A 12,522-nucleotide genomic window follows, 5' to 3' on the forward strand; every position below is an offset into this window, starting at 1 on the left:
CACAAAATCAGATTTCCTGAGCCAAAGCCGCAGCAAAGTGTTGATCACATGCAGCAAGTGTGAGGAGCGGAGATCACAGACAAGGAAGCCGCCACCCAGTACCAGCTTTTAACACTCTCCCCTTATACCACTGGGCACACTCCAGCATATCAAGAGAGGACTCCCAGATTTCCATCCAATCACCAGGACTTCTCTTCTAGTATCAGCAATCCCATCACTAATACCTTAAAGGGATTATCCAGCGCTACAAAAACATAGCCACTTTTCTCCCCTCTCTTGTCTCCAGCTCAGGTGTGGTTTGCAATTAAGCTCCATTTACTTCAATGGAACCGAATTCCAAACCCCACCCAAACTGGAGACGAGAGGGGAAAAAGTGGCCGTGTTTTTGTAGCGCTGGATAACCCCTTTAACCAAGGCTTGCCTTATGTTTCCTGCTTCCTTCCAACCTTGCTGGACATTCTCCCTGTATGTGAATAAGTGTTAAAAGGGGCAAAAAAAAGGTTTTTTCTTTCAAAACAAAATCGTGACAGATTTGTAATTTACTTTGATTTAAAAAAAAAAAAAAAAATCTCCGCTCTTCTCGTGCTTATCAGCTGCTGTATGCCCTGCAGGAAGCGGTGTTTTCTTTCCAATCTGACACAGTGCTCTCTGCTGCCACCTCTGTCCAGAGCAGGAGAGGTTTTCTATGGGGATTTGCTGCTGCTCTGGACAGTTCCTGACATGGACAGAGGTGGCAGCAGAGAGCACTATGTCAGACTGGAAAAAATACACCACTACCTGCAGGACATACAGCAGCTGATAAGTACTGGAAGACTGGAGATTTTTAAAGAGACGTAAATTACAAATCTCTGTCACCGTTACAGGCATTCCACATCAGTGTAGAACACGGAACGTGTGAATGCAGCCTTACAGTGATGCGCCTATCCCAGTGTCGTTGGGTTCTCCCAGTCTGCCCTGTTCTCTCCCAGTCTAAGAGCAGAATTTTCCAGTGCCCCCTCATGTTCTCTTCCAGTATCAGCATAGAGATTTCCACTGACCACCAGTTCTCTTCTTCCAAATCCTTGGGTTTCTCCCAGTGCTGTCCCCAGTAGTCTCTTTAGGGTTCCCCCCCAGATCCAGCCCCCCTAGATTGCCACCTAGTGTCGTCAATCCAACAGGAGCCCCTGCATTCTATTTCTATGGGGTTTCTCAACGCCACCATAAAAGGGGTTGTTGACCAAATTTTTTTTTTTCTTTCAAATCAACTGTTGCCAGAAAGTGACAGAGTTGTAGTTTACTTCTATTAAAAAAATCTCAAGTCTTCCAGTACTTATCAGCCGCTGTATGTCCTGCAGGAAGTGGTGTGTTCTTTCCAGTCTGACACAGTGCTCTCTGCTGCCACCTCTGTCTATGTCAGGGACTGCCCAGAGCAGCAGCAAATCCCATAAAAAAAAAAACAAAAAACTCTCCTGCTCTCCATACTGGAAAGATGACACCACCTCCTGCAGGACATACAGCAGCTGATAAGTACTGGATGACTGGAGTTTTTTTTTTTTTTAAAGTAAATTACTAATCCCTGGCAACAGTTGATTTAAAATAAAAGTTTTTTGTGAGCAACCCCTTTAATGTCCTATAGGGTCTCATGCCTGTACCCCACACCTTGCCCTCCTACCTGCCTCACTGAATGCAGTAGACGGGATGTCTAGAAGATGTGCGCACATCACCAGCTAGCGGTGTAGCAGAGCGCAGCGGAAGCTGTGGGATTTAAGACGTTCTGCAATGAAGCGCGTGGGGCGATATTTTTCTGCACCTGGCACTCTCCTCGCTGTTAACCCTTTCTGGTACCACAATGCTTATCACATTCTCAACTCAGACACATACACAGCAGTACTGAGGACACAGGGATGGTGTGTGGGTCATCTCCAGCTTTTACTAGGGCAGGGGTAGGGAACCCTGGCTCTCCAGCTGTTGCAAAACTACAACTCCCATCATGCCTGGACAGCCAAAGCTAAAGCTCTATACCAGGCATGATGGGAGTTGTAGTTTTGCAACAGCTGGAGAGCCAGGGTTCCCTACCCCTGTACTAAGGTTTTTCTCAGTCTTCATGCAACAGGTACAGATGTAGCAGAGCTGAGTTGGTCTTGCGTGCTGATGTGATGTTAGTTTAAGTTGTTGTGAGTCTCACATAACTGCATAGATGGCATACATAATCTGGAGTCTATTGTCTTCCCTTACTTAAAGGGGTAGTTCACTTAAAAAAATAAAAATTCTTTCAAATCAACTGGTGTCAGAAAGTGACAGAGATTTGTAATTTACTTCTATAAAAAAAAAAAAAAAACTCCAGTCTTCCTGTACTTATCAGCTGGCGTATGTCCTACACGAAACAGTGTATTCTTTCCAGTCTGGAGAGAAGGAGAGGTTTTCTATGAGGATTTGCTACTACTCTGGACAGTTCCTGACATGGACAGAGGTGCACTGTGTCAGACTGGAAAGAATACAACCCTTCCTGCAGGACATACAGCAGCTGATAAGTACTGGAAGACTGGAGATTTTTTAATAGAAGTAAATTACAACACTCTGGCCCCAGTTGATTTGAAAAAAAAAAAAATGGTGGTGTTGAGAAACCCCATAGAAATAGAATGCATTGCCGACACTGGGTGACAATCTAGGGGGGCTGGATCTGGTGAACCCCAAAGAGACTACTGGGGACAGCACTGGGAGAAACCCAAGGATTTGGAAGAAGAGAACTGGTGGTCAGTGGAAATCTCTATGCTGATACTGGAAGAGGACATGAGGGGGCACTGGAAATGTCTGCTATTAGACTGGGAGAGAACAGGGCAGACTGGGAGAACCCAATGACACTGGTATGGAAGAATCACTTTAAGGCCGCATTCACAGTTTTCACACAGAACACTGACATGGAATGCCTGTAACAGAGACAAAGATTTGTAGTTACTTCTATTTAAAAATCTCCTGCCATTACTTATCAACTGCTGTATGCCTTGCCATTACTTATCAACTGCTGTATTCTCTCTAGTCTAGCACAGTGCTCTCTGCTGCCACCTCTGTCCCAGATCAAGAACTGTTCAAAGCAGCAGCAAACCCCCATAGAGGTTAACAGCTCTCCTCCTTGTGCAAAAAATTTTGGTGAACCGCCCCTTTAAGGTTCTCCAGCCAAAAACTCGTCTAGTGCGGAGATTATCTGTGGGTGGAAGACGTCTACAATTAAACACTGCAATCCCTTGGGGTGATCTGTCTCCGCAAGCCTGCCTGATCTGATGGCTCACTGGCAGCAGGTGTCGGGCACGTTCTGAATGGGGGGGGGGAGGGGGGACGTCTACTAGTTGGCATCGCAGGTGGCCAACGTAACATTAGATTTCGCATGGATGCAAGTCTAGGTGAATCTTTTGGCTGCTTGCTGTCATATAAAGCAAGGGTAGGGAACTTTGGCTCTCCAGCTGTTGCAAAACTACAACTCCCATCATGCCTGGACAGCCGAAGGCTGTCCAGGCATGATGGGAATTGTAGTTTTGCAACAGCTGGAGGGCCAAGGTTCCCTACCCCTGACATACAGGATTTGTTACAGTGTGCAGGAAAAGCATCCAAGTCTCCGCCTGTCACTTTAAGACTTCTGCCTGGCATCGCCCGCAGCCAATTTCCACTAAGAACAATTGTGAAGATGCATCATCCCAGCGCAGACGAATACGACCGATCCCCTGGAAACTTGTAGACTTGTCTCTTTCAATGGAGAAGGAGTTGGGGGCAACGGAGGACAAGGATTACATAAAAAGACGGACCCTTCTATGCAAAGCAGATGGGTGCGCGGCTCCAGCCTGTGACCGATTCATTAACCCATGAAAATCCCAAAGTGACGGCTGTTAGCGCTGGGTACGGATTATGCAAACAAGAGACAGACACAAGGAAGCCCCCCATTCCCTGGAGTCCCCCCCGAGAAGGAACAACGAGGACAAAGGGACGAGGAGTCCTTAACCCCAAACACAGAGACATCCCTATTACAATGGGAAAAAAAACAAAACACAGCTATAAATCCTTAGAAACCCTTAAAGAGGTTATCCAGCACTACAAAAACATGGCCACTTTCCTCCTACTGTTATATAGATTTGTAATTTACTTCTAATTTATTTCTATTTAAAAATATTGTGTTCCAGTACTTATCAGCTGTTGTATGTCCTGCAGGAAGTAGTGTATTCTTTCCAGTCTGACACAGTGCTCTCTGCTGCCACCTCTGTCCATGTCAGGAACTGTCCAGAGCAGGAGAGGTTCTCTATGGGGATTTGCTACTGCTCTGGACAGTTCCTGACATGGACAGAGGTGGCAGCAGAGAGCACTGTCATTCTGGAAAGAATACACCACTTCCTGCAGGACATACAGCAGCTGATAAGTACTGGAAGAGTGGAGAACTTTCTGAAACCAGTGTTTTTTTTAAAAGGGGGGGGAGAGAATTGCTGGAGTACCCCTTTAAATGATTAATTGCTGTATATTCCATTCATTTAAGACCCCAGAATGGCAGATATGCAACAATACAGGCCAAGTTTAAGTATAAGGAGGTTTGTCATTCTGGAATCTAGAGAAGCTGGGTGATGACCTCTCTGAGTAGAAAAGGCCGTACTATTGTCATCCTGCTCCTGAGAATTGCAAATTTGAATCTATACAAACTGTCGGACTGTGTCACCTAGCTTTCCTAAGCTCCAGACCAACACAACAACACATCCCATATTAGATCTATTACTACCTGTTGCTGCAGAAATCTAAAGCAGCTGGGTGATGCCCCATATGAAGATGGCTCTGCCAGTTATCACCCAGCTTTCCCTGGCTCCTGAGATAATATGCACCTATACATCCCGCTACGTATAGCACTACCTATGCATGCAGGGATCTGGGAAAGCTGGGTGACGGCAGTGGAGTTGTTGTACCCCCCCCCCCCCCCATAGAATCCAACAGTGTAAATATTTACATACATGCAGGATGTTTGGTAAACAACCACAGTAAATATTTTACCACATAATAAACACCTGCAATAACTCAGACCAGCACAGGACCCTCGGGGGACACCGGGGTACATGGGAGAACATCACCCCAACTTCATGAAAAGACGACTATTTGCTCACACCCCGGGGTACCGGGTCTGATCCGCACTGAGAATCTGGAGGGGAAGCCGTTCCCACACTGAGGATCCTGAGGAGACGAGGTTAGAGGTTGGGAACCGTCACCGTCTATAGATGTAATTGCTGGTGACAAACCGGCAGGGCAGATGTTACATCCGGGGTAACCACATCCCAGTATAGATGTAGCAGAGCCCACTTTGTACCAACCATAGCCAACACCTCATTCTTTACAGCTGTGAGGACGCACAAGCAGAGTAACACATCCAGCTCTGCTACATCTCCTGACATCCTTACCGCCATGCTCGATGGTCTGATGCCGGATACGCTGTCTCTCTGTGACAGCATGATGCATTCACCCTGTAAACATCCACGATTAGCCCAGATTGGTTTCCATTATAATCAGATTCCATAGGGGGCATTACCGAGCGCACCAACATCCGTCTCAGACAGGGAGATGGAAAAACAAGAGGTGGGAGGGCGCAGTCCAATGAAGGGGGGTGCACCATGCTGTGGGGGGCAGCACCCCTGCATACACTTATGTGGGCGATGGGCACAGCAACCAAGAAGAGGGGTGTACCCTCATGTGTGCAGGTTACAGTGCTATCAGCCTGCCATGGTCAGACCTAGTCGGCTGCACTATGGGGGTGCTTAGAGTCAATGTTAGGGGCTCAGTACTATCATAACATCCAGCTGTTCAAGTATAAGAGATACAGTAAAGAGCTATGTGGGATATAGGACCCAGACATAGAGAGAGGTGGGAGATCAGTAACCAGAGCAGAGAGAAGGGGGTAAAGAGCCAAGGATAAGAGAGAGAAGGGGGTAAAGAGCCAAGGATAAGAGAGAGAAGGGGGTAAAGAGCCAAGGATAAGAGAGAGAAGGGGGTAAAGAGCCAAGGATAAGAGAGAGAAGGGGGTAAAGAGCCAAGGATAAGAGAGAGAAGGGGGTAAAGAGCCAAGGATAAGAGAGAGAAGGGGTAAAGAGCCAAGGATAAGAGAGAGAAGGGGTAAAGAGCCAAGGATAAGAGAGAGAAGGGGTAAAGAGCCAAGGATAAGAGAGAGAAGGGGTAAAGAGCCAAGGATAAGAGAGAGAAGGGGTAAAGAGCCAAGGATAAGAGAGAGAAGGGGTAAAGAGCCAAGGATAAGAGAGAGAAGGGGTAAAGAGCCAAGGATAAGAGAGAGAAGGGGTAAAGAGCCAAGGATAAGAGAGAGAAGGGGTAAAGAGCCAAGGATAAGAGAGAGAAGGGGTAAAGAGCCAAGGATAAGAGAGAGAAGGGGTAAAGAGCCAAGGATAAGAGAGAGAAGGGGTAAAGAGCCAAGGATAAGAGAGAGAAGGGGTAAAGAGCCAAGGATAAGAGAGAAGGGGGTAAAGAGCTAAGGATAAGAGAGAAGGGGGTAAAGAGCTAAGGATAAGAGAGAAGGGGTAAAGAGCCAAGGATAAGAGAGAAGGGGTAAAGAGCTAAGGATAAGAGAGAAGGGGTAAAGAGCTAAGGATAAGAGAGAAGGTCCGGCACCTCCACAGTGAGAGAGCGCAGGCAGCAGACATATACATATACATATTATATATATATACACACACACACAGAGCAGGACAAACAATGGAGCAATATACAGGAATAGGTATACAGCAACTATAGAGGGGTACAGCACCCCAAACATAGAGGGGTACAACACCCCAAATATATGAGCCTGATATAGGCTGGAAATGGTGAGGAAGAAACAGAGGGGGTGCAGCACCCAGCAACATACCGGAGGAGAGAGGGTGCCGCATCCTGACACATACACTAGAAGTGGGGTGCACAACACACACCAACATATAGTGGGGTACAACACTTCAGAAAACATTCAGGGGTGCAGTACTCAGATACATACACTAGTGGGGGTCAGCACACGGAGGTGCACTCAGGGGGGCAGTACTGGGCTACATACATTAGTGGGGGGCAATAAATACTTGGCTTCATAGAATAGTGGGGTACAGTAGTCAGGAGGAAAGTACTCTGCTACATACACTATTGGAGGACAGATTACGGGGTGGCAGCACTTGGATACATAAACTATATAGGGGGTAGCACTCAAGGGGGGGGCGGCAGCACTCAGCTACATACACTAGTGGGGGACAGCACTCGGCTCCATACACTATATAGGGGGGGGGGGGGGGCAGTACTCCATACACAATATAGGGGGGGGGGCAGTACCCCATACACTATATAGGGGGGGCAGTGCTCCATATACTATATAGGGGGGGGGCAGTACTCCATATACTATATATAGGGGGGGGGGGCAGTACTCCATACACTATATAGGGGGGGGCAGTACTCCATACACTATATATAGGGGGGGGGGGCAGTACTCCATACACTATATATAGGGGGGGGGGGGCAGTACTCCATATACTATATATAGGGGGGGGGGGGCAGTACTCCATATACTATATATAGGGGGGGGGGGCAGTACTCCATATACTATATATAGGGGGGGGGGCAGTACTCCATACACTATATATAGGGGGGGGGGGCAGTACTCCATACACTATATATAGGGGGGGGGGGGCAGTACTCCATATACTATATATAGGGGGGGGGCAGTACTCCATACACTATATATAGGGGGGGGCAGTACTCCATATACTATATATAGGGGGGGGGCAGTACTCCATAAACTATATATAGGGGGGGGGGGGCAGTACTCCATATACTATATATAGGGGGGGGGGCAGTACTCCATACACTATATAGGGGGGGCAGTACTCCATACACTATATATAGGGGGGGGCAGTACTCCATACACTATATATAGGGGGGGGGGCAGTACTCCATACACTATATATAGGGGGGGGGGGCAGTACTCCATACACTATATATAGGGGGGGGGCAGTACTCCATACACTATATATAGGGGGGGGGCAGCACTCCATACACTATATATAGGGGGGGGGGGCAGGGGGAGTACTCCATACACTATATAGGGGGGGGGGGGGGGGGCAGCACTCCATACACTATATATAGGGGGGGGCAGCACTCCATACACTATATAGGGGGGGGCACTACTCCATACACTATATAGGGGGGGGGGGCACTACTCCATACACTATGTAGGGGGGGGGGGCAGTACTCCATATACTATATAGGGGGGGGGGCAGTACTCCATATACTATATAGGGAGGGGGGCACTCCATACACTATATAGGGGGGGGGGGCACTCCATACACTATATAGGGGGGGGGGCAGTACCCCATACACTATATAGGGGGGGGGCAGTACTCCATACACTATATAGGGGGGGGGGGCAGTACTCCATACACTATATAGGGGGGGGGCAGTACTCCATACACTATATAGGGGGGGGGGCAGTACTCCATACACTATATAGGGGGGGGCAGTACTCCATACACTATATAGGGGGGGGGGGGCAGTACTCCATATAGGGGGGGGGGGGCAGTACTCCATACACTATATAGGGGGGGGGCAGTACTCGGGGGTCGCACGCGGCAGCAGGTAACCCCTGAGCCGCAGTCACACAGGAGTAGTAGATGCAGTGCTCCTACCCCACACGCAGCTCCTCGTCCCGCCCGGGCTCCTCGGCTCCTCTCCCCGGTCACAGCTCCGCACTATCCCGGGAGCACATCTGCCGCTCACACCGAGACTCCCCGGTGTCTCCTGCAGCCGCAGCTCCGAGTCACAACATGCTGGAGCTCCGCACCGTAATCACTGCCGCTGCGCACTCCTTACCGTAATATACCGCCCAGAGCGCAGCAGCCCCCTCCCCCCACCTCGGAGCCGGTGACATAACCCGGGCACGGTGCGGCGGCTGAGGGGCCTCCTCTCCTCACCTCATCGCTGCTTATCACTGCTTGTCTCTGGGAAAGCTGGGTGACACCAACAGAGCTCCATGGAGGATGTCACCCAGCTTTCCTGTGTACTCCCAAACATCACTGTAATGTACAGGTATAACTAGAGAGCTGCCATTCAGGGGTCTAGGAAAGATGGGTGACACCAATGGAGCTCCATGGAGGATCTCACCCAGCTTTCTTATGTACTCCCAAACATCACTGTAATGTACAGGAATAACTAGAAGAGCTGCCATTCAGGGGTCTAGGAAAGATTCTAGTTCTAGTTATATTTGTATTTAGAAAAGTGACCCCCAATATACCATAAAAACATAGGGATAGTGACTCAGCTTTTCTAGAACACTGAATGGCAGATCATTGTAACCACTGCTATACCATCACACATCTTATAAGGATAGTCACCCAGCTTTTCTAGAACACTGAATAGCAGATCTGGTTGACCACCACTGTACCACGACACCTTGGTAGTCACCCAGCTTTTCTAGAACACTAAATGGAAGATAAGGGTGGCCAGCAATATGCCATAAACCTTTTATAGGGATATTCACCCATCTTTTCTGGAACACTGAATGGCAGATCATTGTAACCACAGCTATACTATCACACATCTTATAAGGATAGTCACTCAGCTTTTCTAGAACACTGAATGGAAGATAAGGATGACCACCAATATGTCATAATAACTTACATAGGGATAGTCACCCAGCTTTTCTGGAACACTGAATAGCAGATCATTGTAACCACAGCTATACTATCACATATCTTATAAGGATAGTCACCCAGCTTTTCTGGAACACTGAATGGCAGATCATTGTAACCACAGCTATACTATCACATATCTTATAAGGATAGTCACCCAGCTTTTCTGGAACACTGAATGGCAGATCATTGTAACCACCGCTATACTATCACATATCTTATAAGGATAGTCACCCAGCTTTTCTAGAACACTGAATGGCAAATCCCTTATATGACATCACAGGGTCAGGGCCATAGCTATAGGGAGTGCAGAGGTGGTGCTTCTACCAAGTCCCTGGTCTCAGCGACAGCTGGTGCGGGTGCAGGGGGTGCACTGGGCGGCATACTCTGCCCTCTGGGTTATGTGTATTCATGCAGACTGTTATGTAAAGATTTTCATGTTTGTTCAGGGGTCTGGCTGCTCGGTGGAGCTTGCGCCCTCGGGGGGCTGTGGGACGCTGGGGTTGGCGATGCCGCTGCACCATGTTGGTTCTGTTTCCATCTTCACTCTAGACCACCTGCCCTTATATTATTATTATTATTATTATTATTATTACAGATTTATATTTATAACAGATTTACATTCACTTACTATACATTTACCAACCAGATCTGCTGGAAGTTTGTTCCAAGTATCTACTACTCTTTCACTGGTTATCCTGGGGTTATGTGTGGTGGATACCTTCTGCGCTGTAGCGTGGTGCTGTAACATGTTAGTAGCATTGGGTAGCATTGAGAGACCCGATAGCCAATCAGGAGTCTGGAAAAGCTGGGTGACCGCTCTTTAGGTAACTAGCTTCACTGATCATTCCTTAATGTATACTTTCTTCCAAGCAATAAGAAACAATGTAACAGCCTCTTCCCGCTCATGTACTTAGACATGGGGAAGTGCATTAGGCCCTGACACGAGGAGTGCCCGCGGGCAGCGCCAGCCTTCTCTCCGTGTGGCTTCTCTCAGTGCATTAGGCGGCTTTGTTCAGACGTTGTTGAGAAAATCCACATATCCCAAGGGTTGGGTATACAGGGAGCATGTATGTTATATAATATCCGGAGCAGGACTGCTAGATGTGAGGCCTCATGTGAAAGATTCTATTCAGACATTCTGTTCCTGGGAAAGCTGGGTGAAGGTGTATACCAGCCATTACAGTGATTGCCACCCAGCTTTCCCTCACCCCTGTGCAGTAAATCTGGAGCTCCGCACTCACAACATCACCAGGTAGATTTGCCATTCAGGAATCTGGGAAAGCTGAGTGACTGCGCCTATGGGAGTTACAATGTCTTCCGTATTTGTTATAATCCAGCTGTCCCAGATTGCTGAATCAAATTTTTATCAACTTGACAGAAGAGGATGACTCAAGGACTTAAATATTCATCTGGGAATCTTCGATGAGAGGCGAGGGAGGTTCTTCATTTAGTCTGAATTTTCATTAGGTTATTTTAATTTTTCTTTTAAATCCGCGGCATTCCTTTAGGAGAGTTCGGGAACAGTCACTAAGGAGTCGGGTCCTGACAGAGAACAGTCCTGCGCCCAGCAGCCCTCCATGGCACCGCAAAACTGGGTACCTGCCAGACTGGTAACATTACCAGTTTATTGCTGTTATATATCATTGTATTCCTGCCAGGAGAGAGATGATTGATAATGCCCAGGGTCAGCCAGTGTATGAAGGAAATAAATAATAGTGTCATACCGTGCATAAAAGATACTGCCATACTATGTATAAATAATACTGTCATACTGTGCATAAATTATACTGAGACACTATGTATAAATATTGCTGCCATACTGTGCATAAATAATACTGTCATACCGTGCATAAACAATACTGCCATACTATGTATAAATAATAATGTCATACTATATATAAATAATTCTGCCATACTGTGTATAAACAATGCTGCCATACTGTGCATGAATAATACTGTAATACTGTGCATAAATAATGCTGCCATACTTTGTATAAATATAACTACCGCACTGTGCATAAATAATGCTGCTATACTGTGCATGAATAATATTGCTATATTATGTATAAATAATACAGATATACTATGTATACAAAATGTTGCCATACTGTGCATAAAAAATACTGTCATACTTAGGGGCATAACTAGAAAGGGCTGGCCCTCATAGCAAACTTTTCATTGGGCCCACAGTAGGGAATCCCCCTGTTTGTTAGCCCTCCGCCCAGTAGACAGCATATGTTAGGCATCTCCCCTGGTATAGTGTCCCCCATGGTAGGCATCTCCCCTAGTGTCCCCCATGGTAGGCATCTCCCCTAGTGTCCCCCATGGTAGGCATCTCCCCTAGTGTCCTCCATGGTAGGCATCTCCCCTAGTGTCCCCCATGGTAGGCATCTCCCCTAGTGTCCTCCATGGTAGGCATCTCCCCAAGTGTCCTCCATGGTAGGCATCTCCCCTAGTGTCCTCCATGGTAGGCATCTCCCCTAGTGTCCTCCATGGTAGGCATCTCCCCTAGTGTCCCCCATGGTAGGCATCTCCCCTAGTGTCCCCCATGGTAGGCATCTCCCCTAGTGTCCCCCATGGTAGAGATCTCCCCTAGTGTCCCCCATGGTAGAGATCTCCCCTAGTGTCCCCCATGGTAGACATCTCCCCTAGTGTCCCCCATGGTAGGCATCTCCCCTAGTGTCCCCCATGGTAGGCATCTCCCCTAGTGTCCCCCATGGTAGTCATCCCCCTAGTGTCCTCCATGGTAGAGATCTCCCCTAGTGTCCCCCATGGTAGAGATCAGGGCCGGACTGGGACTTAAAATCAGCCCTGGCAATCAGACCCCAGCAGCCCACATACCATATCATGGATATCCGTGTAAAATACGCGC

At 47.8% G+C, this 12,522-nt stretch overlaps 1 protein-coding gene across 1 annotated transcript in view; it reads right to left on the reverse strand.

Annotated features, from left to right (window-relative positions):
* The window catches only part of TP53I11 (tumor protein p53 inducible protein 11), a 48,019-nt gene extending 39,228 nt beyond the window's left edge, over positions 1 to 8,791 (reverse strand). Inside the window, exon 1 of the mRNA XM_069968086.1 lies at positions 8,646 to 8,791. The gene's annotated coding sequence lies outside the window, so the exon portion shown is untranslated. The remainder of the gene's footprint in view (positions 1 to 8,645) is intronic.
* Between the last annotated feature and the right edge of the window lie 3,731 nt (positions 8,792 to 12,522).

The sequence above is a fragment of the Dendropsophus ebraccatus genome, chromosome 4 (genome assembly GCF_027789765.1).
Source record: "Dendropsophus ebraccatus isolate aDenEbr1 chromosome 4, aDenEbr1.pat, whole genome shotgun sequence".
Lineage (NCBI taxonomy): Eukaryota > Metazoa > Chordata > Amphibia > Anura > Hylidae > Dendropsophus > Dendropsophus ebraccatus.